General features: G+C 46.8%; 1 long non-coding RNA gene across 1 annotated transcript in view; it reads right to left on the bottom strand.

Annotated features, from left to right (window-relative positions):
* Positions 1-26,886, bottom strand: part of LOC142829389 (uncharacterized) — a 320,291-nt gene that overhangs the window by 3,359 nt on the left and 290,046 nt on the right. Inside the window, exon 6 of the long non-coding RNA XR_012903778.1 lies at positions 21,244-21,363. This is a non-coding gene — a long non-coding RNA (uncharacterized LOC142829389). The remainder of the gene's footprint in view (positions 1-21,243; positions 21,364-26,886) is intronic.

Below are 26,886 nucleotides of genomic sequence, written 5' to 3'. Positions count from 1 at the left end.
GTTTTTTGTGATTTCATTTCTTTTTATTCAAAAATACTGATTGGGTGTGAAAATGCAACTTTTCCATGCCTTGCTTTTAACAAATTAGCAAAACCAAATAAACAAAGTGATCATTTCAAGGGGTTTTTTTATGTTTTTTTTTTCTTTTTTTAATTTTTTTTACATTCGCACCCTCTGCTCCATAATAAATACTACAGACTTTTCACTTAAAAATACATTAAGCTTTGTACCATGGCTTCCATCCCACATGTGTATACAACATTGCTCCTGCAAAGTGTGCCCCTAGCTATGCGTGTGCAAACACCTAGTGCATCCCCTTTCTGAGCTGAGTGCTGGGACATGTCTGTAGTCCTGAAATGGGGCAATGCTGTCCTGGCACACACCCTTAGAAGGAATCAACAGGTTTTGTTCTCATTTGGCCTTTAAATGCTGGGGACTCTTGGGTGGGTGAGTTGAGACGTTCCAGGAGAGGGGAATGGAAAAACCCCTCTGTGTTTATATACTTGCTGTAGGAATTACAGAACAGTTTGGGGGACCTACAGCACTGGGGGAGACCAATACATTGTGCTGCAAGTCTGGGCTCTGTATCGGACACCGAGAGACTGCGTTCCTTTAGCAGCAACACCAATGTGGAAACTGAGGCAGGCACCCATGTGCTAGAGCCCTCCCTCTAGCCTAGGGAACATCTCTGCTTCCTCAGCTGGACCCTGGTCTGAATACTATCTGAGGACTGCCTCCAGGACAGCTTCTGACTCAAGCAGCACCTAGGTCAGCATCCTACCCAGTCCCAAGGAGGAGGACGGGGAAGGTCTTGTTGTTTTGTTTGGCATTAGTATGGGGGTAGTCACAGCCCATTGGGCTAGGTGCTGTACAAATAGATAATCCCATCGCCTCACACACTCCTGCCTGGGTAGAGATCTATGCCGTGCGCATGACTCTGCACCACTTCTGTTGCATTACAGTCCAGCCTCTCAAAAACAAAACCATAATTCAGGCCCAGTCCTCGCCAGTCAGCAAGAGTTTTATGTGGTGAATACTCCCGAGCTGAAACCCCAACCCTGCCAGACTGACATTTAAGATTCATAGTAGGGTAGGTGCCACAGACCCTGGTCTGGATGGGGCCCCTTTATGCTAGTCCCTAAACCAACACAGAGGGAAACAATGGCCCTCGCCCCCAAAGTATTGACAGTCTCAGCAGCTAAACAACAACAGAAAGATGCAGTAGAGAGGCAGAATTTATATGTACAATACTGTGTCCACTTCACACGTGTGCACAAGTGGTTGGAGAGATACTCGTTCTGGAGGGAATCCTCAAAAGCTCCTAAGGGATTTAGGATCACATGCCAGATAGATTTCGCTGAGACCTGTGCTTCTAAATCACTCCAGCTAACTATACACTTGTAACTATACTTGTAAAAATCCCAACGAGGGATTTTTTCTCCAATGTCCCAGCAATTTAAAAAAGAGAACTCCCGCTGAAAGTCCATGCACATCCTACGTTCCGTGATCATCTTATAATCATCCATTCATTTTATTTCCTGAGCAAGTTTTACAGACAGAATTCAATCTGGGCACTTTAAAGCATCTCAAAAGCATCTCATTGGGAACATCATGTTGTCACATTTATTAAGGTATCCCTTGTAAAACCAGGCTTTATTCAGGTAAATTATAGGGACTGTCATCCGATTTGGCAGCTTCACCACTTGAGATCATCTACTTCTACACTCAGTGTTGGCAGGAAGAATTCAGCAATATTATATAAGATTCTGCTTAAGCCAGCTGGTAGTTGATAAAACAGGCTGGGCATGCAATCAGGTAAAAGGAAATGCACTGAAGTTAAAGAAGCATGGAGAATGCTAAAAATATCACTGTGAACACCCAGCACTGCATTTACAAAACCGAATCATCGACATGGCATGGATAGAATCTCCTGAGCCTTTGTTTACGCACTGAACTCTAAATTAGCTATGGGGAAGTCTTTACTGCTGCAGCTAAAATGTCCTCTACAACTCTCATGCCACGATCCTTTGCACCTGAACCCGCAGGCCGGCATTCTGTAATCTGTCCTCGTCAAATTGCTTTCTCTGTCCTTCTGCTGAAACCATCCTCCTCCTGTGTCTTGCAGATAGGCATCTTCTAGTGTTTCCACCCTCTTGGCTGCATGAGACAGGGTCAGAATTTTCAGTCTTTCTGTCTCATTTTGTTCGAGGCCTTTCAAATTAATGGCGTGGTCCCATTTCCTTCTGAAACCGGGCAACCTACTATCTAGCACCATCACATTTCCCCCTGGCTATCCGGTTGCTTTTGCAGTAGAATACCATGGGATGGCTGGTTTGTGCACTGCACCTTCAGCCAAATCGTTAGATTCACATTTTTCCTACATGAATGTAAATGCCTCTTAATGACACGGGGCAGAAATACAGTGAAGGGGGCTTGGATTGAAACCTCTACATATAGATGCCATGTAAATTAAACATACACGGCATAATTTGCAGCAATTTGGCCCTAACAAATAAACATTTTGTAAGGAGCGATGGATAACTAATTGTTGCATTATAATGGGAAGGTTAATGTTACAATCCAAGTTCCAGGAAAGGCTGAATTTCAGGATCATTTAGTTTCTCATTTTCAGACGGGTAAGGAAATATTATCCTTATATCCTTTTTTAAGTGGAGCTCCCTTTTTGTGGAAAGTAGTAAAAACAAGTTATTCCTAAACAATTCATCCCACATACATTATTTTCTGTCTCACTTTTATTAAAGAATGTATCAGTAGATATGGGACCACTGTTTCCTCTAAACAATCTCTGCTTCTAGATTAGTGCCCACCTGAAATGACAAACTGTTAGAAGGCACATGCTGGTCAAATCCACCGCAACCAACTGGGATGTAAGAAACGGAGGCTTATCAGGCCAGGTGGAGAAACAGCGGCAGCAGATGGACTGCAAGAAGCAGAGATCTTATTTTCAGGCAAATGTTCCTATTAATAAGGAATGAGAGAAGAAAAATGCAGATATCTATAATTTATGAAAGAAATGTTTCTAAATAGAATGTTTTCAAAGTTTCCTTGAGGTGTCGGCCGCTCGTTAGCAGCTGATGTCTCTGGCTTTAGGAAACCAATGAATGAGAGCATATAGTTGCATGTATTTTTAATACCCATCAGTTAAGAATTGATCTCTCGTATCATGTCAGTGTGCATGACTACCATTTGCTGAGACAGATGATGAAACGTGCCTAATTTCAAACACTGCTCTGAAGACTCAATAAATGACATGAAAAGCAGGGATTAAGCAAAAAACAGACTTCTCTGTATGATTTCAAAAATGCTTAGAGGTAACTTCAGTGACTTTGATATTCTTCTGGGCCAATTCCACCATCCTGACTCGTCATATTGAGCACGTTCACCCCATCGGTAGCCACTGAAATCCCTGGGGCTCTAGGAAATAAGGTGAGCTGCACACATGTTTTATTAACATTGACAGGGAAATGATCTGTTGAGACCAACTTTTCCATAACATCCCCAAACATAAAACTTTATATGGAATCATGAGCTTTTGTGGGCAAAACCCACTTCCTCAGACGAGCCGGAAGCCGGAAGCTCGTCTGACTAAGCAGGTTGTGCCCATGAAAGCTCATGATACTATCTAGGTATAGTTTTGTTAGTCTCTAAGGTGCCACAGGGACACTTGTTTTGAAAGTTACAGGCTCACACGGTTGCCTCTCTGAGACTAGAAAACTTTGTGTCCATTTTTAACAAACTGCTTCTTCTTGCTTTTCATTCTCCGAAGAAGGTAACGTTCAGGACTGAAATAGAAGGCAGTTTTCTGCTGACTCACTAGCCAGTCTTTATGGTCCTCTCCTGTGGATTCAGATTCTTATTTGTTAGGCTTTGGCTGTCTGATTCTTTGGCCTTAGGCTGAATATTGCCCATTGGCTGTATTAATCTACATCCCATAGCAGTTCAGGATGACGCAGAACCTACAATTGCTTTTCTTTCCAAACTTCCAGTGACTCCCAGTGGAGAAGACAGCCTTCCAGCTCCCCCATGGGCGGGGGAGGGGGTAAAGAGGCCTGAATCATTTCAGCAGGACATTGACTCTGAAACTGAATGATGACAGTATCCATATCAGCGGTGTTAATAACGGCATTATTGGGCCTATTAGCAGAGATACCTCCTCAGCCAAAGACGGTACCCAGAGTGGTTGAATGCAGTGATATTCATAAGAAGGGGGGGAGGTTCCCATTACATGTGTTGGGAAGGGGTCTAGCTGGATTTGACACCGGGGCTCAGGAATGGAAGCTGGAACCAGGCTGCTGATACACACAAACATCACAGCCCCTGTACGTAACTGAGCTCTGAGTGTACTTAGCCATGTTCTGTTGCTGCCAAAGCTGCCTGCCTGATGCATCAATTACTGCTAATGAAACATTAGGCAGAGCACTTAGCAACAGCCTGGTTATTTTGCATTGGCTTGAAAAACTCCTTGAGTTTTGGATGCCAACCCGCCCTTAATTTTGTAGCCGGGCCACTGGCTGCCTCACGTAGCAGCTGCAGTCAATGGCCGGGGACAGAGGCAGACTTCTTCGAGGCTCTCTAATTAGGGCTCTTCCCAGCACAAGAGTAATCCAGTCAGCACCCACTGAGGTGCACTTTAGGGCTCCAGGTCCCTTTACAGAGTGGAGCAATGAGCCAGCCGAATGAGACATCTCTCCAAGGTAAGGACTTCCTGGGGATGGGCAGTGTCAGGAGCCACCATGGCCTTGGTGACTAATTATCATTCTGTAGCTTAGTGTGAACCGCAAGCTCTGTGGGTGGACACGAGTCCCAGGGTGAGTTTCTGGTCTGTGACTGACTGAGCTCCAGTGTCTGATCGGGGCGCAAGGTGTGACGATGTATTGTTACGAAAGTCACGCGCACTGACTGTTCAGCTGCATGCAATTAAAACGGGCTTGTTTTGGCAAACAATTGGCGGGGTAAGCTCACAGAGCAGACAAAACCGCACACAGCATGCAAACGCTGGCCAAGGACGTGCCCGCGAATGTGAGCAGGACTTCTCGGCAGTATTTGTACAGCTGTATTGAAAATAAGCATTCTGATTAACATTTCCTTTCTACTCCACGTGCCGGTGTCGGGGAGCCCCTGCCAGCCAAGTTTCTCTTGCCTTGTAGGACTCAGATAAGTGTCTAACTTTTGCATTACGGTTGCTGAGATTCTAAATGCAGGCTCGCTCTCATGGCTGCAGGACTTTCTGGTTTCGCGGCTCGGGCCTCTTGCTCCCATCTGCCATGGGGTGGAATTTCATGATTCTTCCATTTGTAGGCTAGGACCCACGTATGTTGCTTAAGCTGACCACCCATGCACTGCCCTACCCTCCAACCCAGTTTGGGCCCCCTGTCTTTCTTCATTCTGGGGACCAGGAAGGCAGGGAACAAGACCCAGATCCTCAAAGCTGTTTAGGCACCAAATTCCCAGTAGGCCTGTAAACACACCTGAGGGCCTTCTCACAAGAGCCATCTTAAAATAAAGTATTGGCAGTTAGCAAAGCAGCAGAGAAACAGGGAGCTCAGTACCACAAAAAGCTGTCACACTCCTATGTTCAGGTTTCACTAGGCGCCTCATTAAACAGACGTTCGGCAGAGGCTGCAGGTACAGAAGAGTCTGTTTGGCCGCTGGAGACTGCCTGCCCCAAGTTTCCCTCCTTTCTCAGGCAAAGGTAGATTTTGTGAAAACCCAACCTCCACACCCTGTGTGTCGAGGCCCAATTGCTCCTTTGCTCCAGGGTCTTTGTTATAGGGCTAAGCTACTCAGACCCTGAGGACCACAGGGCCCAGCGTGGGCTGCAAAGACACCTGAGAGTTTTCCGAGGGGCACTGTTCCTGCCCCAGACAGAGCAGTGTAATTCATGTCCTGGCAGGAGAACTGAACTTCCAGAAGAGTGGCCATTGGGGGGTTACCAGAGAGGCCGACAGTCCAGCGCTCCATCTCAGATGCCACGTATGAAGGCCATAGTCCCATGCACCGAGCATGGCACACTCTGGGGTGAATGTGACCTTTGCAAGGGAGGGCTGGAATGTGGCAGGGCTGCAGGAATTCCCATTCATTACAAATTATCCAGCTACAGCGGTGGGTGTACTGCTGGCAGAGCAGGTCCAGCTCAGAGCCGCAGGCCTCCCCGAGGAGCACACAGCTGGAAGCCGGGCCGAGACATCATACTGTGTGTTGTGTTCAATCAGCACGTAAACTAATGGGACGCTGCATGCATTGTTTTCACTGCTCTTCCCCTTTACCAGGCCATGACAGACGTTTACATTGTTTATGCCCCTGCCACTCCGTAACCCACCACACACGAGAAAGGAGCCCTGAGGAAGCCAGACAAAGAGCTTTAGCGGGAAAGGGCTCATTTAAAAACAAATGCTCACTGGATGTAATGATTGGAGTTCCAAGGCTCTAAAAACATTCCTCACTCTCTCTGCTCAGGGTGACCGACATGGTCAGCTTGTTCTCTAGGGGTACGTCTAAACTACATGCCTCCGTCGACGGAGGCATGTGGATTAGTGTATTTGAAAAAGGGAAATGAAGCCGCGATTAAAATAATCGCGGCTTCATTTAAATTTAAATGGCTGCCGTGCTCTGCCGACAAACAGCTGATCAGCTGTTTGTCGGCTGATCGGGGCAGTCTGGACGCGCCACGGTCACAAGGAAGCCTTTCTTGATCGGCGCAGGTAAACCTGGTTTCATGAGGCATACCTGCGCCGATCAAAAAAGGCTTCCTTGTGACCACGGTGCGTCCAGACTGCCCCGATCAGCCGACAAACAGCTGATCAGCTGTTTGTTGGCAGAGCGGGGCAGCCATTTAAATTTAAATGAAGCCGCAATTATTTTAATCGCGGCTTCATTTCCCTTTGCCGATCTGTCTAATCTACATGCCTTTGTCGACGGAGGCATGTAGTCTAGACACACCCTAGGAGAAGAAGCTGTAACAGAGACACATGGGAAAATTCTTCATCTCTGGACTCTCTCAGGGCAGAATAACTGAATGAGAAGAGAGAGATTCCCAGTTATTCTGGGGAGCTCTGAGACACATTTGGGAAATGGATAGAATATGACATCTCTGCTGCATTTGTCAAGTACAGACTGACTCACCTGTACATATATTTTATCTGCTTTAACTGCCTCGTAACTCGCATTCCTTTTTCTTAGCTATTAAACCTTTAGGTTGAAATAGAATTGGATGCCCAGGCTGTCTTTGGGGAGAAATCTAAAATGCAAATTCACCTGGGTGAGGGCCTGGTGTCCAGGGAGTCTGTATTACCCTGTAATATGCTGTAATTTTTGGTGTGAGTGACCATGTGTCACATAGTCCAGTTTGCGTGGGTGGCAAGGTAGACGGGAGAGTCTAAGGGACTTTCTATGTCCTCGAGATAAGATTGCTGCAATGCTGTTTCTGTTTCTGTAGTACAGTTTCTGCCTGGCTTTTGACAAGATGGCCTGAAGTAGGCACCGTGGCAGTGATAACACAGCCAGACTTCGTACACCGAGATCATAGAATCATAGAACAATAGGACTGGAAGGGACCTCGAGAGGTCATCGAGTCCAGCCCCCCGCCCTCAAGGCAGGACCAAGCTCTGTCTACACCATCCCTGACAGATGTCTATCTAACCTGTTCTTAAATATCTCCAGAGAGGGAGATTCCACCACCTCCCTTGGCAATTTATTCCAATATTTGACCACCCTGACAGTTAGGAATTTTTTCCTAATGTCCAATCTAAACCTCCCCTGCTGCACTTTAAGCCCATTACTCCTTGTCCTGTCCTCAGAAACCAAGAGGAACAAATTTTCTCCTTCCTCCTTGTGACACCCTTTTAGATATTTGAAAACCGCTATCATGTCCCCCCTTACTCTTCTTTTTTCCAAACTAAACAAGCCCAGTTCATGAAGCCTGGCTTCATAGGTCATGTTCTCTAAACCTTTAATCATTCTTGTCGCTCTTCTCTGTACCCTTTCCAATTTCTCCACATCTTTCTTGAAATGTGGCGCCCAGAATTGGACACAGTACTCCAGCTGAGGCCTAACTAGTGCAGAGTAGAGCGGCAGAATGACTTCACGAGTTTTGCTTACAACACACCTGTTGATACAACCTAGAATCATATTTGCTTTTTTTGCAACAGCATCACACTGTTGACTCATATTCAACTTGTGGTCCACTATGACCCCTAGATCCCTTTCCACCATGCTCCTTCCTAGACAGTCGCTTCCCATCTTGTAAGTATGGAACTGATTGTTCCTTCCTAAGTGGAGCACTTTGCATTTCTCTTTATTAAACCTCATCCTGTTTACCTCTGACCATTTCTCTAACTTGCTAAGGTCATTTTGAATTATGTCCCTATCCTCCAAAGAAGTTGCAACCCCACCCAGTTTGGTATCATCTGCAAACTTAATAAGCGTACTCTCTATCCCAATATCTACATCATTGATGAAGATATTGAACAGTACGGGTCCCAAAACAGACCCTTGAGGAACTCCACTTGTTATCCCTTTCCAGCAGGATTTAGAACCGTTAACAACAACTCTCTGACTACGGTTATCCAGCCAATTATGCACCCACCTTATTGTGGCCCTATCTAAGTTATATTTGCCTAGTTTATCAATAAGAATATCATGCGAGACCGTATTAAATGCCTTACTAAAGTCTAGGTATATGACATCCACCGCTTCTCCCTTATCCACAAGGCTCGTTATCCTATCAAAGAAAGCTATCAGATTAGTTTGGCATGACTTGTTCTTCACAAACCCATGCTGGCTATTCCCTATCACTTTATTACCTTCCAAGTGTTTGCATATGATTTCCTTAATTACCTGCTCCATTATCTTCCCTGGGATGTGCAACCTGAAAACGGGCCAATTCTATAATGGAGAGAGATCTCCAATGATAGAAGTTTGATGGCTAAAACTGCAAACAGTCACTTTTTCCTTGTGGCATCTGGCCCCTCTCTTGGGCACGCTGCTCCCTAGGTTGAGAATGCTGAATGTTCAACACCTCAATTTCATCGGGGGAAAGTCTGTAAAGAACAAATCAACTAGAATAACAAATCGCAGAGGAGCATAAAGATCAGACGTAAACTATCACGACTCGCGTTCTGAGCCAATGCAATGCACTATGCCGAGTTAACGCAATGCGCTGTGCCAAGTTAAAGGCACCCTCCATTTTGCAAGCTAGTAACTCTCGCCCATCATGTTTACAAGTTGTGGCTCAGCACCGGAAAACTGTGAGCTAGCTGCTAGCTGCACTGGGTTTTAGATGGGATCTGGGACCTCCATTGCATACCGCTTTAACACAAACTCTTCACTGGACGGAGCACAGAGCGTGCTCTATAAATCTCAAAGGGGACAGTAAGTTTGATCTTGATCAGGGTCCTCAACCTATTTCCAGTCTTATACTCACGTCTGGATGAAATAATAAATGGAACCAAAGCTTTGTCTAGAGCAGCTCCCAGTTTCCAATAAAACCTCCCTCTACTACAGGGCTACTCTACATTGGAAGCCCCGGGGGCCACAATGATACTCACACCACATGCTAAGGGCTGCAACTTAAGTGTGGCTGCATGTACATGCAAATACATATGCAAACATATGCAAATAGCTTATTTCACACTGACGGGCACGAATACAAAGATTAATACACAACACGCAGGCCCCATTTAACAAAATGCTGATATTAATAAAATGCAATATTTACCCAATTTCCACCCTTATGACAGAACTTTTACTAAGCAATGACAGTCAGGAATTATACTGACTACTTTTTTGTTTTGGCTCCCACCACAGGCCTCAAATAAACGGGCTGCGGGCCACATGTTGAGTAGCCCTGCTCTACTAGCTGGGCTGGCCCCAGGATTCTGTCACACTGCAGCTACTGGCTTGGAATCCAGGCCTTAAGTAAAAGGGGTTTCCAAACTGCTATATGATGGATGCACGCGCTTGGCTGGCAGCTCCCATGCCTTGAGCACCGTGATAGGCTGTTCTCCCCCAAACTCATCTTCCAGGGGTTAGCCCAAGCAAGCTGTAGTATATTATGTGAGAGGAGAGCCCTCGTCCACAAGACGCTCGTCTGCGGAGGACCTCTGGCTGCCAGACAGGGCTGTGGATTAGAACCAACTGGAGGCAGACCGGGACAGGAGGTGGCCACGGTCATTGCAAAGAGGAATGTGTAGAGATGTGCAAACCCAGCCCACTTGCGTGGCGGGAAAGCTGGGCTAGCAGGAGATCCAGGTTCAAGCTCTGCCAGACTCTTGTGGGACTGTGGGCAGAACTTTCAGTCTCTCTGCATCTTGGTTCCTTGCCCCTATGACAGAGAGAGCAGCACAGCCCTGCTGGTCAAGGGTGCTGGAGATAGGGGGGTGCTTGGTGAATAGGCACCGTACAGGGAGCTAAAAGAAACAGAATGCCAAGAGAATGTGGGTATGTCTACACTAGCCCCCTAGACCGATCTAGGGAGGCTAATGAGGGCGACCGAAATTACAAATCAAGCCCAGGATTTAAATATCCCGTGCTTGATTTACATGTTCCCGTCCAGTCGCCATTTTAGAAATTGACTAGCCTGAAGTAACTGCCAGCGTCTACACGTAGCAGTGAAACGGGATTCCGATTTAAAGCCCTAACTCGAATTAGTTGGTATTCCTCCTGCAATGAGGTTTAACAGCTAATTCGATTTAGGGACTTTAAATTGGAATCCTGTTTCACTGCCGCGTGTAGACGTGGGCAGTCACTTCGGGCTAGTCAATTTCTAAAATGGCGACCGGCCAGGAACATGCAAATCGAGCACGGGATATTTAAATCCTTGGCTTGATTTGAAATTTCTGTCGCCCTCATTAGCCTCCCTAGATCGATCTAAGGGGCTAGTGTAGACATACCCTGTGGCATGCCAGATCGGCTGAGTCACCAAGACGTGGGCTGGGTTTTCTTTCCCCCATATCCCGGAGGCTACAGTCCATCTACACAGACTGAATATAAGGCTTTGTTCTGTAGAAGAGAGGAAACGCCTTCAAGTTACTAGGCCCCCTCAGCCCTGGCTTCCCTCTCTCCCCCTCCCTCCTCCAACGTGCCCCCAAGCTCTCCCTGACACAGTCCAAGCCACACTGCGCTCTTCCTCCAATTTGTAAAGGTTAAGTTAGCCAACCAGGTGACAGGGCCAGTCCCATTTGACTTATCAGACCAGTGATGCTGCTGGAGTTGCATATTGTGCTCCTCCCTAGTAGGCCCATGGAGCTATTCAGAGGCCAGTGTGTGTCAAAGAGCTCTGAATAACACCCCACCCTACAGCTTGGGGGTTCCTCCCGATCAACTAGCACTGAGAAGAGGGCTCAACTTGTGGAATAAAAAGGGTCTGAACTTCCTGCTACACTTGACGATGTAGCTAATGCACGGTCAATGGCTGAGCGGGATCCGGGCAGAAGTGGAGCAGAAAACATCAAGAAGAGAACAGGTAACCCCTGGAGATGTGCCAGGCAGGTCCTTCAAATTGCCTGCTTTCGGCCAGTGGAACGGGCGCTGCACAGAGCCAGCCATTTGAGTCCTGGAAAGGCATGATTATCTTAATGGCCAATGTGCACATCCCCTTTCTGCTGAACTGCGACCTGCCAAAGGTCTGTAGGCATCATTCCTTCAATTACGTTCTAGGAGGATGCTATTGCAAAGTTCTCTTGCTCTTCTCCTAGCTTTCTTCCTTTCTGCTCCACCACAAATTACGCAGCACATCCAGGGCAGGTACTTTTTGCAGCAGGATATTCTGAACACTGACAGGAAAGTAATTTTTTTCTTGTACATAATGCATAGTCACAGCAATAACATTAATACTTAAAATGGCATTTACATTGGTAAGCAAGCTGAATAATTAAAAAAATGCAAATCTAGCCTCCTTAGAAGCAATAACTTTGCATGTAAGTTTTATGAGAGATGTTTTCATTATTTATTGATAAGGCGGTTAACAATTAGAAACAACAAAATTTAATAACAAGGAACGTAAAAGCTGGTCTGTAATCATTTTGTACAAAGGCGATTTAAGCATGGTGACTTAGCACAGATTTCCTACAGAAACTAACTTGCAGGAGAATGGCCCCAGCTATTAACCAACAAAAATGGAGCTCAAGTAACAATCTTGGGCGAGGTAGAATTGTAGTGGCTTCCCTCGCCCAGGGATATGGGAACCAGTCGAAAGGCACAGGCTTCTGTTTGCAACATTTAACAAAACGTTCAGCGGGGGACAAGGTTGAGCAGACGTGGCACGTCCACCTGCATCAGAGTTGAAAGGGCAGCGGTGCTTTGGCATCAGTTTCACGTAGAGCCTCGGTTTCCAAAGGGCCCTCGCCTGTGACATGCCACGATCGGGGCCTGTGGGCCTGAAGAATGCCAATGTTTGCATGAAGAATTAAGGTCTCAGGGCCTGGTTCAATGTGGAATGAATTCAGTGGGAGGGGGCACTCAATGGCTTTAATAGATGCTAAAAATAAGCTCTTGCCACTGACCTGGAGCCCTTTTGATAAGCTCCTCTTCCTCCCCTTTGGGGGTGAGTAGCCTTGCTGGATTTAGCCTGAGAGGCCCTTGTGCTCCCGCCAGTGCCTTTGTACTCCATGGCGAGCCAGCGCAGGCGTTTGTCCCCATCCTTTGTCCCTGTGAGGGGTGAGCCACAATCAGTTCCAAACAGGTTCGCATCTGTCAACATACACAATCCGTGAAAGCTGAGCGTTCACTAAGGCCCAGGGCTCCTCCTGCTCTAAGCAGCCACCTAAGGCAGGGACATGGCCAGAGTACAAAACGGGTCGTGCTCAGCATCTGGCATTGTTTCATTTTCAAATCAAATCCCTGTGGGTACTGAAATCATCAGAGGAATCCACTCTCGGTGGCCCAGCTGGGCTTCATGAACATTCCTTCCCTTGAAAGCGATCCCCCGCGGAATTTCTAATGTCTCCCAGCTCCGGAGTCGTCGGCCTCACGTCTTTAATCAGAAAGACCCTGAGATGAAGCAAATTAGGAGCAACACTCCCCTGCTGTGTTCCTGATGCAGATTGAATAACAGGAGTGCTGACCTGCCTTCCCCTGCAGTCCATGGAAACGCTCCTATTGAGTTCAAGCCTTACAGCAGCATTGGGAGAACCTTGCCTGTCGGCATCCTAGTGTCGACACGGAAGCACTATGGTGGTGCGGTGGGGCTGCTGCAGCATTTCTAGTGGAGGCCTAGCATGAGGCACACACAGGCCAGCAACGCTGGGTAGCTCCTCACCTCAGCCAGCCAAGGCTGGGAACCAACCGGAAGGGTGTGTGCTAGACCCTACCATACCTCAGAGGTGCCTAAGTCTGGGCAGCAGGCTCCCTCTGCTTGGGATTCACCACTGCACGCGCGACTTGGCATGAATAGGCACAGGGGTACCTGCCTGCCCCTGGTCCGTGCATTGCTCGGAGATGAGGTGGCTGGTGCGGGGTTGAAGGGCACGGGCCCAGAGGTGCAGCCTTAGGCAACCAGACAATTTCCACTGCAAATGCGGAGGCGCTGGGTGAATTTAGGCAGGTACAGTATTGGGCAGCAGCCCAACAGGGGGGTCGTGGAGCCCAGTGGGTCCTGGCCCTTCTGTTAATGTAGCTCCTATGGCCCATCCTCAGCATAGGCCAGATATAAATGTCTGTGGCGAGTCTATGTTGACATTTCCTGTTGTATTCATTAACTCCAGTTAATTCTTAATGGCCAGCCTGGACCCCCGTCTGTCAGTTCCAGGCCAGATGGACAGGCCCGGTGCCCAGTGGGTATTTTCAGGGTGGATGGGGTCTGTTTCTACCTCCCTTATGGCCCCGGCTGTTACGGTAGCTGACAGGCTGGTCCCATGAATGACGGCCTCTCTCGACCATGTCAGAGAAATCCTTCCCACACAGCTAGTTCAAATGCATGTGAACATTCCTCATAGCCCGTTCCATAAAGGGGAAACCTAAATGCCCCGCCACCTCTGCCTAACATGGGGCCCCCTGGTCGTACTGAAGCATGCTTCAAAGTAAGTAAATGAGGATGCTTGCAAAAGCTGGGCCTTTGGGTGCCTCTGTTGTCTTCCTTGCAAGTGTCACAGCAACAGCCCTCAAGATCTTTCTCAAGGGTTAGCAGTGCTGAGGGCTTCCCAGTCTGAAAGCCAGGTGTTCCCACGTTCTACCAGCTGTTTTAACGGGGGGTTTACATGACATTTTCACACACAAGTGACTTTGAATGTAAGTAAATCCATGAGCCCATTCAAGGAACTAACCAGGGGATCTGACCATTTCCTAAAAGGACAAGGCCTGAGTAGGCAACATAAGAACGTAAGAGCGGCCGTACTGGGTCAGACCAAAGGTCCATCTAGCCCAGTATCCTGTCTGCCGACAGTGGCCAGCACCAGGTGCCCCAGAGAGGATGGACCGAAGACAATGATCAAGCGATTTGTCTCCTGCCATCCCTCTCCAGCCTCTGACAAACAGAGGCCAGGGACACCATTTTATCCCCTGGCTAATAGCCTTTTATGAACCTAACCTCCATGAAATTATCTAGCTGCTCTTTAAACTCAGGCAGACTGCAGGCCAAATCGGGGCTGCCAGATGCTTTGAACAGACTGCAAAATCTTTTTTTTTCCATGTATTACTTATGGTCACTATGGTTGTAAGTTTTGTAGGATTTCCTCTGGCGTCTGCACCTTGACCAAGAAATTTGGACCTTCGCAAAAATAGTTGATGGCTCTGGCCAATGCCACCTTGCTGCCTTGCCTCTCAGGCATGTTTCACTAGAAATTGAGTAGTACTGTACTCCTAGAAAAATCCCATTGAAATTCACGAGTATTTGTGGAGTAACGTACTGCTCATTGTATCCCGAAAGTGCTCATTCATGTGCTTTAAATCATGCATGGGCCTAATCGCATTTCCTTTAAAAGGGACTGAAAAATGAAAGCAAATATTTTGTATCCTATGAACAGGCCACAGAGATAAAAGACCAATTTGGGAACTCTCCCAAAGAAGCAAATAATTTCATGGTATAGAGATGACAAACTATAATTAACATCTTTTTAGGAATTAAAGGGGATTTGGCTAAAAGCAGTTCTTGTCGTGTTCACACTTTAAATAACAATTTAGTCTGAGCACAATTATAAATAAATTTTTGCTTTTCATTAATTCCTCCTTGATTATGAAGGCCATTGTTTGATTAAGTAAAGAGGGGGGGGAAAGCCATTAGAAATTGTTTACACAGTGTAAATAGGAGCCAAGATGATAACAGATATGTATATTAATGAGCTATGGGACATGGATCTAGGTGCAAAAATGTTATGCCTGAATGAACTGAAGTTCTGGTGAATGGTTTTACACACACCACCAGGAACACTTAATTGCACAGGTCTTCAGCAAAAATCCCTTGCTCTCAGTAGCACCGGCTGTGTTTGCCATTCTGAAAACAATTCTTCCTTTGCATAGCCAATGTTGTGTATTTTGTGTGGCCCCTAAATAGTTGCTTAAAATGTATTCTTCGTAGATCTCTCTCTTTATGCCTTATCATTTCAAATAAGCACCAATTTGTTTTACAACAATCCCAAATCAAAACTCCCGAGAAGGGATTTTTAAAACACTGAAGCCTAAATCTTTGAAATGTTTCATGCACCATGGAGTGAGTCAGTCAGTCACAGCCAGGAGATTCCAAACAAAAGGCTGCTCAGTGCTCAGCCGAGATGAAGCTATGTGGAGTAACACACTGTATCAAACGAAGGGGGAAAGATCTTGTGATGTGAATGGCAAATGCAGAGATTTAGACCCTGTGCCTCTGACTTGATGCAGATTTTGCATTACCTCTGGGGTGCTAGCAACCTGTACAGAGGAGTAACGGTTCCTCCAGAAGTGATGCTGTGCTGGGCATTGCTCACAACACATTGCGGAGCCGCAAAAGCAGTGCTAGAGCTGAAGATGTGAGGCTGAGGACACACACCCAGCTGCAACAAATGCTTGCACCTAAAGCTGGCTTCTCGACAGTTGTTTGAGACTCAGACTAGGAGTAAGGTCCCCTGTAGAGCTACTTCTCAGCAGTAAATACTGGACTCGCCTATTTGCATGTTCTGTAGCCTGATGCTTACATGTAAAGTGCTGTCCCATTTGAAATTGACGATGCTATGCAAATGCATTTATTTACCATTTGAAATGGAGAAATACAGTGAGTGTTCTTTACATCGGGGTGGGCACTAACATGGTGGCGGTTTGCCAGGATTAGCCCTCCGTGGGCCACCACTGCTATATTTAGCTGCAAAGCCACAGGTACCAGTGATATAATGGTGGGGACCTGCCAGGAACTAACCTTGGTGCACTGGATGCAGCCCAAAAGCCAGTATTTTCCCACGCTGGTTTACACCAATCTTATCTTGCTAGTACATTACAGCCCCCGTACTAACCTCATCTAGTTAATTACAACACCTGGCTGTCCAAAGTTCGGTTACTTTTCCTGGCATTTCTATCCGATCCCGGGATCTCACCATATCTCAGGACCTCTCTACACTTTTCTACAGTTATTATCCTACTCTCCATTTTACAGAGGGTCTCTTGCAAGGGTTCATCTTTCAAGAAAGTTCCTATGTCCCCCTTTCAGGAAGAACTCGTCCAGAAGTTTCATTTGGCTACAGCTGCAGCAGGTGGGGGCTTTTCAGCATCAGGACTCACTCTTTCCATCACGGCTGTTTTGGTAGCTCCATGTGGACTGTCCCCAACTGGGTAACTCTGAGTTTGAGAGCAAAGAACCTCACCCAAGTCCCGCCGCAGCATTGTCTTCAACATCCAGCCATGAGCTGGTCAGGATGAGGTTTTAAACAAAAGCAAAGGCCACAACGTGTGTCGCTCAATGTGGACTTCCCTCTAAAAACCCAAGCCAACCTTGGACAGTTTGGGTATCCCCGCCACTCCACTTGTTCATTTACATTATTGAAGGGGAGGGGCTCCAGCTCCCCCCTTTCACGTGAAGGGGGAAGTGAAATGGTTCTGTTCAATGCAACCTCCACAAAATGGCCCTCATAGAGGAAGTTGGTACCACACCAGCTCAGCCAGCTGCCGTCCTTCTGCCGAGCAGCCTCACTGATCCCACCGTTAGCTGAGATTTCAACACGCACTCCGCCTCCTGCTCCCTTTGGACACTCGCACTCGTTTCTAGGCAAACCTGAGGCCTGGGCCTGAGCACCTCTACTAGGCTGGAGAAGGTTAAATCTGGATATGAACTTTATGGCTCTGCCCCACGTCAGCCTGCTCAAACACCATTGTATTTTGTGTGTACAGCCACACAATTGGAACCACAGGGCTGCACTTTCTGTGTGCGAATTAAGCCCCTATCATGGGGCAGTTGTGTACTCTTTCACACCCAAAGGTTGTGCTGTGGCTTCTCCCTACCACGGTTCGTGGCTGTTATTAGTCCTTTCTGAAAGCAATCTGACTTGCTAAACACTTATGCTGGGGGAGGGAGGGAAGGAGAGAGATTGCTACTTTGTCTGTCAATCCTAAAATGAATCCCCAACAATCTCAGCAGGGTTGTAACTGCAGCAGAACATTGTAAAAAATGATGTATTAATATGGCCCAGACTGCAGCATAATAAAAGGAAACCAATCCAATTAATCCAAACTTCAAAGCACACTGGAAATCACGGAACACAGACACGCCTTTTTAACAGCAAAATCCTGTAGCCAGAGACATGGGGCAGGGAGGGAGGTACCAGGTAACTGAAACTTCAGAGTGCTGCTGACTAATGCAGAAGAAGGTGAAGGCCCACACATGTCTGGGGGTGGGGGAGATAAAGCCGGCTTTCTCCTAGATCTTCAGTGTCCATTTTAATTACTTTGAATTCTAGTCAGATCTAAACATGCTGTAATTAACCAGGCATACAGGATTCGTTATAATTGCGAGGAGAGCAACACAGCCCTGCACAGACAATCCAGGACGTTTCGGGAGAGTGGTGGGGACAACTTCCTGGTGCAAGTGCTGGAGGAACCAACCAGGGGTCATGTTCCTCTTGACCTACTGCTCACAAACAGGGGAGAATTGGTAGGGGACCTAGAAGTAGGTGGTGACTTGGTCAGCAGTGACCATGAGATGGTTGAGTTCAAGATCCTGACCAAAGGAAGAAAGGCGAGCAGGAGAATATGGAGCCAGGACTTCAGACAAGCTGACTTTGACCTCCTCAGGGAACTGATGGTTGGGATCCCCTGGGAGGCGAATATGAGGGGGAAGGAGTGCAGGAGAGCTGGCCGTGTTTTAAAGACACCTTATTGAGGGTGCAGGCACAAGCCATCCCAATGTGCAGAAAGAACAGCAAATGTGCCAGGCAACCAGTGTGGCTTAACAGAGAAATCTTTGGCAAGTTTAGACACACAAAGGAAGTTGTCAAGAAGTGGAAACATGGACAGATGCCTAGGGAGGAGCATAAACACATTGCTTGAGCATGCAGGGGCGAACAAAGCACAACTGGAGTTGCAGTTAGCAACGGACGTGAAGGGGAACAAGAAGGGTTTCTACAGGTGTGTTAGCAACAAGGAGGTGGTCAGGGGAAAGTGTGGGACCCATACTGAGTGGGAAAGGCAACCTAGTGACAGATGACGTGGAAAAAGCTGACGTCCTCAATGCTTCTTTTGCCTCGGTCTTCTCAGACAAGGTCAGCTCCCAGACTGCCGCACTGGGCAGGAGGTGAGCAGGCCCCAGTAGTGAAAGGGGTTAAGAACTGTTTAGAAAAGCTGGACATGCACAACTCCATGGAGCTGAACCGAGTGTATCCGAGGCTGCAGAGCTGGCTGAGATGACTGCATCTCCCGTGCTCAGCGTTTGGGATTTTAATTGAGGGAGGTCTGTGTTACGAAAAAGTATCATATTATGAGGGTGTAAGAAGGCTGAATCTGAAAGGCAAGACCTGTCCTGATTGAAGACTCTTCTGAGAGTTAACTGTAGTGTTGTAGTTTATGGAAACTATTGTAGGGTGCCGTATTTCTCTCTGGTGCTCTTAGTCACATAACAGATTCCTTTAGCTAAATGTAGTAAGCCAATTCTTCATTCTATTGACCAAGCTATTGATTAGCGATGAGACTAATCTATGCAGTGAGTTTCAATAGTGTCTGTCTTATTAAGAATGGGATTTAATTTTTATGGGTACTATAATCGACTGTTGTTTACTCATACTGTGAGGAAAGAACAATTATGTAATTAGCTGGCAGGCATTTTATGGAACTTTACAACAAAAGCATTGTTTGAGAAAATTCTGTCTTGGTTTCCCACAGGTTAATAAATAGAGTGTTTTGGGAACTGATATAAACCCCTCTGATTTGGCAAAAAACTCAAGTTTTTCATTACTTTGTCCAATATAGGGCAGGAGGGGGCTAGATAAACTATTTAGAAAAAGTAGTTCTTTACCAGTAATTTCTTAACTGTTCCTGCTCTGTTTTGAGATTTGAATTGTCTTAGGGCTTAAATTTATCCTGAACATTTGGATTCCCTGTTCTTTGGCTGGCATGTCTGAATAAACCTGTTCAAATGTATCCGTGAAAGTGGAACAGTTTGCTTCCCCACATAAAATAGTGCGGTTTGTTCGGCAGGAGTGGCAGACATTGGAAGCCTGGAATATTTTAGCTGAAAACTGAAGTTTCAGCCACAGACTTTTTTTTTTCAGCAAATGCTGCCATAGTGCTTCATGGGAGTTATGCTTCTTTCATAGGCCAGACTCCCAGCTCAGAGTTCGAAAGGCTGTGTTCACTACACCTCTGGCTTACAACCTGCTCAGCTTTGGGGGTTTCTCTGTCATAGCCATCGATGATGGTTCATGTAAACCAGCAAAGGAGCCATTTGGACTGGTAGCACTTTCCTCTGCATAGGATGGGGTTCAACAATGTGGAGGAGTCTGCCCATGTTTGTAGCTTACACCCGCGGCTGCAGGCAGGGCAGCATAGACAGGCCAGGTCCGGTAAACCCAAGCGCTCACGGAGCATGAGCCAAGTTCCAAGGGTAATGAGGTGGAGCTTCATGATCCCGAGCGTTTTCATCATGAAGGTGCCATTTTGGTTTGCGCTGTGGTGGTTGAGCCTGTAGGAGGTCACTGGGGTTCAATCTTTTCTCAGCAGGCAGGAGGGTTAGGAATAGCCCTCGCAATGAAAGCCAAAGCTATTATGCTCCCGCACAGCTCCAGGGGCTCTCAGACAAGCCCTGACTCTACAAGACTCCTGAGAGATGCCGGCATCCTAAGACCCTGTTCCTGATATTTCCAGTCCAGTTTCAGAGCCCAAAGGTCTCACTAGCATGTAAACTTCCTACCCAGCCTTGCCTTTTAGGCTTTGCCCAGTGCTGTTCCTGAAGCCAGAGAGTTGTGTGCTGATAAACTAACAAAACCGTGTCTCCTTCTCTCAGGCAGTGGAGACAGATGGCTCCAAGGCCTAAATTAGATCACATGAAGGCGTTTAAAATACCAATCACCTCAGGTGAGAACAGGGTCTCATTCTGTCATGGACAAAGCACACAAGTTCCTGCCAGCATTTAAGGTTGTTGTTTTTTTTAAGTAGCACAGTAAAACCTGCCAGGCAACAGCTGCTGGGCAGCCTATCTTCCAGTGGCCGTAGGATAACTGCACCCTAGGATAACTGTAAGGCCCGATAAGTAGGCAGATGCTAGTGCTTGGAGAGCATCCTTCACTAGCATTGGAGGCCAAACCTCTGTTGGGAAGTAAAAGAAGGTGCTTCAGTTGTGTTATTGATGCATATTTCTTGTCTAAAATGTTCCCTTTGTATGGTCAAAAGAAATGGCTGGGCAATCGCTACAAGCAATCGCTATCACGCTACTGTAATAACGTCTGCATTATGGAAAGGGTGTCTAGGAGAGTGAGAAATGCATGTATTTTATAGATACCGGATCCTGTTTTCAGGGCTGGGGGGACATGTGTTGGTAGAATGCCTAGATCTGCCATCAAGTGCCAGCAATGCCCCTCTACCTTGTATGTTGGCCAAACTGGATAGTCTCCAAGACAAAGGCTAAATGGACACAAGTCTGACATCAAACACAAACCTGCAGGGGAACATTTTAACCTGCCTGGACTTCAATCATGGATTTAAAAATAGCCACCCTTCTACAGATGAATTTCCAAACCCCACTACAAAGGAAGACAACTGCACTGGAATTCATTTGCAAATTCAACACTAGCAACTTGGGCTTGAATAAACAGGGCTCGACAAACTATGCAATCGACTCACCTGTGGCGAGTAGATTTCAGCTGCGCACCCCGTTCCTTCGCGGCACGTGCATGCACAATGCAGCTCTTGTGCATGTGCAGTATGGGGCTGGCGAGCATTTTCACTGCCATTTGTCAAGCCCTGTGAATAAAGATTGAGCCTGGTTAACGCACTGCGACGGCAACTCCCCTGTCTCTGTAATTCACGTTTGCACAACAAAAGCGATGAATGGGACATATGTACTGTGACCCCATTAGCGTCTGGATTCTGTCATTTCGACTCCAGCTCACTTGAAGAAGTGGGTTTTACCCATGAAAGCTCATGTTACAATACATTTGTTAGGCGCTAAGGTGCCACAGGACTGCTTTTGTGTATTCTGATCAGCCCATCAGTGCATTGCTCACGTGATAGGCTGAAAATCTGGACGTGCGGCTCAGGTGTGAACAAGATGGGCTAAAAGTGAGGTAGATAGAATCATAGAATACTAGGACTGGAAGGGATCTCGAGAGGTCATCGAGTCCAGTCCCCTGCCCTCATGGCAGGACCAAATACTGTCTAGACCATCCCTGATAGACATTTATCTAACCTACTCTTAAATATCTCCAGAGATGGGGATTCCACAACCTCCCTGGGCAATTTATTCCAGTGTTTGACCACCCTGACAGTTAGGAACTTTTTCCTAATGTCCAACCTAAACCTCCCTGGCTGCAGTTTAAGCCCATTGCTTCTTGTTCTATCCTCAGAGGCCAAGATGAACAAGTTTTCTCCCTCCTCCTTATGACACTCTTTTAGATACCTGAAAACTGCTCTCATGTCCCCCCTGAATCTTCTCTTTTCAAAACTAAACAAACCCAATTCCTTCAGCCTTCCCTCACAGGTCATGTTCTCCAGACCTTTCATCATCCTTGTTGCTCTTCTCTGGACCCTCTCCAATTTCTCCACATCTTGCTTGAAATGCGGTGCCCAGAACTGGACACAGTACTCCAATGGAGGCCTAACTAGTGCAGAGTAGAGCAGAAGAATGACTTCTCGTGAAGTCAGATGTATCATCAGCTCCCCAGGGGCACTCTAAGGATGCTGGCGTGATAAATGCTGGGCACCATCACAGCAACGTCACAGTCCTGCAGTTTAGGCTTAGAAGTGTTTGGACGCCACTCCTAGTTGTGATGTTGCTCATGCTCAAAACACCCGGGCCATGCATTTCGGAGATGGGGGGGGTCTCAGGCCAGCCTCCAGCATCCACGGATGGGCATGTTCAAAGTGCTGGCGTCCATGGGAGCTGCTGGGGGCTGAGCATGTTTGGAAATGTGAAACCTTCCCACTCCCATCCCCAATAGCTGTATGATCTAATTTTCAAAGTCACCTAAATGACTTGTTAGACTGAGCTACGGGGTACCAGCCAATGCTCCCTCTACTCTTTCTGTGCACCAAGGCAGGTGCAAATGTGCACCACCAACAGAAACACAAACCAAGCAGTGGGTGCTGTGCTAATCAGCTGGGAAGCATTTAAAACTCCCCTGAGTGACTGCACAAGTGCACAGGTAAAAGGGACTACTAGCTCCCATTGAGTGTGTCTCACTGCGAATGGGACTCCTCGGGTTCCTAACTCACTCCTAGTGCTTTTGCAATTTTTCCCATTGACATGTTTCAGAAAAGAGTTCTGAGAACACTTGTATTTGTTGAGGTTTGCCTCCCATCGCAGAGTAGTCTGCTATATAATGTATAATCCAGTGACCTCTATTCACCACATTGCTCTTCTGGTTGTTTTTTTGTCAGGTCACCTGTGCAACTAGCTATTACATACATATAATATATAACTATAAACTGAGACAGTAATACGTTTTTAAATATATAGATATAAATTAAATATATTGACTTTCCTTCTCTTTGTTAAAGAAAAATAGTTGAAATAGCAAATCAATGCTTGTTCCACAATGTGCAATTACCTTAGTTATAGAAAGTCAAGGGGGAAAAGAAAAATGGAGGGATACAATTTTAGCAAACTTATAACAAGCTGAAATGTCTTGTCATTGTGAATGTGGACTGCCAGAAAGCTGCACTGGGAAACATTACTATTTAAAGATTTTCTTCGGGACATTTCCAAGACTCTCGTGTGTAGCCCCTCTGCCTAGTTAACACATAAATATTTTAAGATGTCAATATTTTGCACGCATAAACACCTAGCTCACTGCAGGGTATTCAGAGGTAAATGTCTTCATAGGTTGGTAGTGTTGCAATGCAATTGAATTTCTGGGAAATATTCTCGGAGTGGAGACTGTATCGCTGTTGTAGCTGGTTTCTTTTCAGACTCTCATCTAGCAGTGATCCTTTTAAAAATGAGATTATCTAGAGCATCGGGACATAAGAAATCCAACTCAGAACTCCAGAAACAAACAAAAGCTCATTAAAAACACATTAATAAAAGTGCAATGCACATTATTCTGCGAGTTCACAGATATGATTCAAGATTTTCAGCAGATCCCAGTGATTTCTGAAGTCCCAACTTGAGACAACATGAAAGGGCCTGCTTTTTAAAGGGTGGCTGCTCTTATTCCTTATTCAACATAGTCTGAAATTCAGACTTTTTAAAGCTAGCTCAGCGTGGTAGACATTCCAAATCGGTAGAGTAGACATTCCAAATCGGTCATGCCTATTACAGAACGGATGGAATGAGGGAACTGTCAGCAAGGGCCTGCGGCCTGTTGATGACTGCGAGCAAGTACTCCCTAGTGGCTACAGATGGGGTGCTAGATGAGGAGGGCTGTGAGTTGCAACAGCAAATTCTTTCCGGGGTATCTGCCTGAGTGCTTTTGCTCACCTCTTCAAGATCTAACTGGCTAATGTGTTGGGGTCAGGAAGAAATTTTCCCCTTCATCAGAGACCTGGGAGCAGGGGAGGTTCACCTTCCTCTACAGCATGGGGCCTGGGTCACTTGCAGCTTTAAACTAGTGTCAGACTCCCTGTAACTCTGAGACTTTAAACCATGATTTGAGAATGTCAGTCACTCAGCCGGAGGTGCAGGGTCTATCACAGCAGTGGGTGGAGTTCTGAGGCCTTCATGTGCAGGTCAGACCAGAGGATCATGATGGTCCCATTTGACCTTAAAGTCTATGCATCTAATTCACTCCCCACCCTAGCTGTCCAAAACCCTGCCAAAGGAATTGCAAAACCAAAGGAATCTCCTTCAGCCACGAGTCACAAAAGATGTTCAGAAGATCCTTGGGGTTTGTTTTCACCCTTACCAATCACAGTGCTAAGTTCACCATTGGGACCATAAACCATCATGGCTTGTGATCCAAATCCTCACTGAAATGAATGGAAATCTTTGTGTATATTGACATAGCAGAGCCAATCATCACTGTGTGGCAGTCACCCACTGCTTTGTCATCCGATCCAGGGAGATACTGCCCTCGCTCTGCAGGCACAGCGCTCAGCAAACTCACTCGAAGCTCAGTGCAAACATGGAGACCAAACGTCTGGCCCACCTGTGGAGAGGGACTTGAATAATGTCCTTACGTTCCTATCTCCCATGCGCAGAGTTCCACGTTTGCTCAGGAATAAGCCCTAGCTATTATTGAGGGATGATAGGTCATTCCGCTGGGAGGGTCAGCACAGCTAATCCTTCAACTAACAACATTCGGGAGCAATTAGCCACATTCAGTCAGGTTGGAACGTGGCCCAAGAGGCACCACCACCCGGCGAGGTTAATTCTGGGTTCTCCAGAGACAAAGAAAGGCCTTTGGGATAAACAGCCTGCACTGAAATCTGAGTCAGCGTCTGTTTCTGATCCAGCAGACAGGGCCTTCTCTGCGAGGGGCACTAGGGCAACCCTCGAGAGAGGATGAGAAGGGCAGACCCTCACCAGAGCTTCACTTGCATCCAGGCAGGTTCTTTGAATGTTTTCTCTAGAATGTTTTTATTTTAGAAATAAACGGGCTTGCTTCGGAAAAGCTCCTGGTAACTGAGAACTGTTCATAGCCTGCAAAGAGGCACAGGCCAGCTTAGGTAGCTTCACTTTCTGGGGTATTCATGGAATAGGCAGGGAAATGTCCAGCCATGGAAAAAATGAGGCCTCATCTCCACTTGTGGGAAGATTGACACTCTGGCGCCTGATCCTCCAGAGTTCAATTTAGCGGGTCTAGGAAAGACCAGCTAAATCGAACGCAGAGGGTACCCCCATCAGTGGCTGGTACTCCTTGCTGTCATGAAGAGTAAGAGAAATTGATGGGAGCATTTCTCCATTGACTTCCCACTGAGGAGCCACCCCAGAAAACCGGTGCAAGGTACATCGACTGCAGCTACACAATTCATGCAGCTGGAGTTGTGCATCTGGGATCAATTTTCTCCGCCAGTGTAGACCTAGCCCCACTCAGAAGGGAAGGAGTTACAGATCCCTTCCCTTGACCTCAGTGAAGGTGCCTGGTGGACCACATGGGGAAAAGGTGAACTGTGACATTAAGCATTGTGAATTCCTTTACATTCAGTCAACACTGTTTGCCCGGTGCTCCAAGCCCTGGAATTTGATTTAACACAACCAAACTCAATTAAAGGCAATTCATTCTCACTTTATTTGATCAGTCACATAAGTATATAAATGTAACAAGAAAATATATGGGGCAGCCTTGGTGAACCCAGCTAGCCGTTACTGTGTTAGTATTGCTGTAACTCTCTAGGCTTCTCTAGCTACTCTGCCTTGGTCTGCCACTAAGTGTCCTAGAAAGCCTATTAGCCTTGATTAGTTTGGAACCACAGATAATTCATTACCCTCCGGGAAGCCGGAAAGTGTCTAAAAGCTTTTAATAGCACTCATAAAAGGAATAATAAAATTAAGGAAGCCACCATGAAAACAGCAAATAAGTGACCAATGTGCTCTTTGCAGGGGAACTGTCTACATTATCTATGGACTGAGAATCCCAGCAACAACTGGAATTAAGAGCAAGCTTCACTTCATGGCGTGGGCCCGTAGGAGGAGACCCCACTGGAAGGCCTGAGATGTCACGCAATGATGCAGCCTTCAACAAACCAGCAATGCTGGGAAAGGTCAGAGACAGAAGAAGGTTATTTACAGCGAATGTCTGTCCCCTTCTGAGTACGCCCAGGGGCCGATTTGGTGGGAGCAGCAGTAGGGATTTCCAAATCTGGGATGAACTCCTGTGTGCACTGTAGCAATGAGTTCCTACGTGAGCGAGGTTACAGGCAGTGGGAGATGATACCAGGTATCGCTAATAGCTACTTTCCTTTAGGCTCATTTTCCTAGTAATGAGCTGTGATAAGTGCGGGCTCCGTGTTTTGGGAACTGTGTGGAAGACAGATAAGGACTCAGGCAGGCGTAGAGAACCTGCCTGGCACTCCTCTGTCATGGGGATGGAAATGCGAAGGGGAGACCTGAGGTGTTTACCCCTGGGACGGGGCAGAAATAAGCTGGCAGCATGGGTTAACCTGCGTGACAGGAAGGCCGAACGGCATGAGGCTGGAGGCCGCTGCTGGGAGAGATTGCTGAGAAAGCTGGGCTGCTGTTCAGCGATGCATGTAAGAAAGCGGCATCTCAAACCACGTGTAGCACACAGCAAGCACCATTTTACTGGAGCCTTATCTCTCCAGTACTTACATCCACTCAGCTGCCTCTCTGGTATCGAGCGCAGCCCAACAGCCCCAGTGTGTCGG

This window comes from Pelodiscus sinensis, chromosome 5 (genome assembly GCF_049634645.1).
Source record: "Pelodiscus sinensis isolate JC-2024 chromosome 5, ASM4963464v1, whole genome shotgun sequence".
Classification (NCBI taxonomy): domain Eukaryota; kingdom Metazoa; phylum Chordata; order Testudines; family Trionychidae; genus Pelodiscus; species Pelodiscus sinensis.
The sequence above is the reverse complement of the archived record's forward strand: the minus strand, read 5'-3'. Positions and strand labels throughout refer to the sequence as shown.